This window comes from Cynocephalus volans, chromosome 6 (genome assembly GCF_027409185.1).
Source record: "Cynocephalus volans isolate mCynVol1 chromosome 6, mCynVol1.pri, whole genome shotgun sequence".
Lineage (NCBI taxonomy): Eukaryota > Metazoa > Chordata > Mammalia > Dermoptera > Cynocephalidae > Cynocephalus > Cynocephalus volans.
Window position 1 is genome coordinate 8,723,447 of NC_084465.1, and position 2,468 is coordinate 8,725,914.

A 2,468-nucleotide genomic window follows, 5' to 3' on the forward strand; every position below is an offset into this window, starting at 1 on the left:
TGGACCCCGGCGTTCACATCTGTGGGGCAGACCCGGCCCCCCCCCCATACATAGAGAAAGCCAGCACAGGTGGACCCACGGCTTGAAGCAGAGCCACCCGCTCAAGCCCTGCTGAGATCAGCTGACTGGCACCCACGCTGCTGACCCGTGAGCATGAGAAGGAACGCTTATCGGGGCACGCCGTTGAACTTGGGGGTGATTTGTTGTGAAGCATTATTGTGGAACTCCCCGACTCATACAGCCGTGATTCTTCTATCCCCCACCCACCCACCCACGCTCACAGCACGGCATCAGGTACCGAGTGAGGGGAGGGGGGGAGACTCGAGTTTATTGCGGAGCTTAGGTTGTGTCCAGAGAGTGGAAAAGTGCCTTGGGCAAGCAAGCGAGGGGCCTCCGGGGAATGGAAGGGGGTCGTCACAGCCCGAAGAGTGGCCTCTAGTCAGTTTGTGGTGTTGTCGCCAGTGTTTATAGGCTGACTGGGAATGAATAGCACGTCTGGAAGTCTATAAATGCTAGGGCGTGCCAACCCAGGAGACATATGGTCAGGACAATCCCCAACCAGGCCAGGGGGTATAGCTCAGGGGTAGAGCATTTGACTGCAGATCAAGAGGTCCCCGGTTCAAATCCGGGTGCCCCCTGCTGGCACATTCCTTTATTGCCAAACGCACAGTGGATTTCTTGACGTCGCATGCTGTGACTGGAAATATCTTCCTCATCAGTGGTGTCCGGACCGTGGTACTTTTCAGGCATCTCCTGAGGCGTGTGGAGGGAAGGGTAGGTTGACTCTGCAGCCCCAATCCTTCACCTCTCTCTGTGTCCATGCTTGCTTGTTCTGCGCTGACTTCTCGGTCTCCCCCCAGAGGCGAGAGGGCCCCGAACCCACTTTGCTCTGGGCTCGGCCTCACGGATCAATCAGTCGGGACCAGTCGGGAGACAGAAACCACACAGTACTTTGAACACAGGAGGTTTAGTAGAAAGGATCAGTATGCTATGGAAGGAGAGTACACACAAGGCTTCCAAGGGAGGTCAGAAGGATGCCCTAGGAGTGAGGGACCCAAGCAAACACCAGTTTCCAAGGAGAGACCCTCCCCGGAGCAACGGTGCCAGCCTCAGAGGGAAGGCGTGGGTGCGGCCCACCCACTGGTCTCCCCCACCGCCCCTGGTCACAGCCGTCAGGTGAGCAGAAAGCAAGCTGCCCGGACGAGTCACTCAGCAACGGCAGGTCTGGAGCTGCGGGAGGGAGGCGGGCTGAGGCTGGTCGGCAGGGGGCGGTCACGGGCCTGGTTGGGTCTGCCAGGTCGCCGAGGGTCTTCATTCCGTGGGTGTGTGCCAGGGGCAGAGCACCACCACGTGAGGGCACCACTGACCAACACCGTAGCCAGGGGTGGGGAGGAAGAGCAGAAACAGCAGGGGTGTGGAGGAGGGCGAGGAGCCCCCTTTCCCCCGGGTGAGCTCTCCAGCGCCCTCTACTGGAAACGGGAGCCCTGTGCTCCCTGAAAGGAGCCACAGCAGGAGAACGTGCTCCGTCATGGCACGGCAGGTGCGGAAGGAAGGGGGAACTGGAGGTGACAGCCAACAGGTGGATAACCGGCAAACGTTGTGACTTGCCCTGACCAACGCGACGTCAGCGGATGTGATGCAAGCGGGAGCTTCGGATCGGCTGGCGAGGTCGGGTGGGCCTTCAGGCACTTCCGCCATTGCTATGAGATGAGCACCCTGAGAGCTCTGCCCTTTCACCCCGGGCCCCAGAGTGAACACGCGTGGCCCGACCCTGAGCCCAATTCGTCCCAGGTGCCAAGGCCAGCGGGGCCCGCAGCTTGAAGCCGACCCATCCAGCCGGGCCCCGCCGATCTCAGCTGATTCACGTTCAACACACAGTGCCACGGGCACGAGAACAAATGCTCAGGGTTGTGTCACTGGTTTGGGGGGGTGGCTTGTTACTAGGAGTAATATTGCCACTTACTGAAACCGATATCTCCATGGGGAGCCCTGACGAAACAAATGCCTCAACCACACGGCGTGGCGGCACGAGGAAGCAGCCGTGGTCGGGCGAGCCGGGAAAGCCATCCGGGAAAAGGCTGAAGAAACTATTGTGACGGGGATGCACGAGGGTGGCCGAAGAGAAGCTGAAGGCGGAAAGTCCGCTTCAAGTGGTCGACCTGGGGGAGGACATTTCTAGGTCAGACGTCGAGCACATGAGCCGTTCTTTACAGGCTGCTTTTGGAAAGGTACTACGAGAACGACAGGACTCCAGAAAAGAACGGGCTGGTTCGTAAACAGAATAGAGGGGCGTTACAGGTAGCCGAGAGATTGCATAGCTGGGGCAATGAGACCGTTCCCTCCAGGACAAAGGCGACGCCACGACTGCATCGGTTTAGGAGGGAGGCAAAAGGCAGAAGGTTCCGGATAGATGTGGCATGGGGGGACAGAACAAGTCACCTGTGTGGCAGGAATGTGCTTTATGAAGA

At 59.2% G+C, this 2,468-nt stretch overlaps 1 non-coding gene across 1 annotated transcript; it reads left to right on the forward strand.

The window, feature by feature from the left end:
- Positions 1–566: 566 nt before the first annotated feature.
- TRNAC-GCA (transfer RNA cysteine (anticodon GCA)) lies at positions 567–638 on the forward strand. Its single transcript has one exon. It is a non-coding gene; the product is annotated as a tRNA-Cys (tRNA).
- The last annotated feature ends 1,830 nt before the right edge of the window (positions 639–2,468 follow it).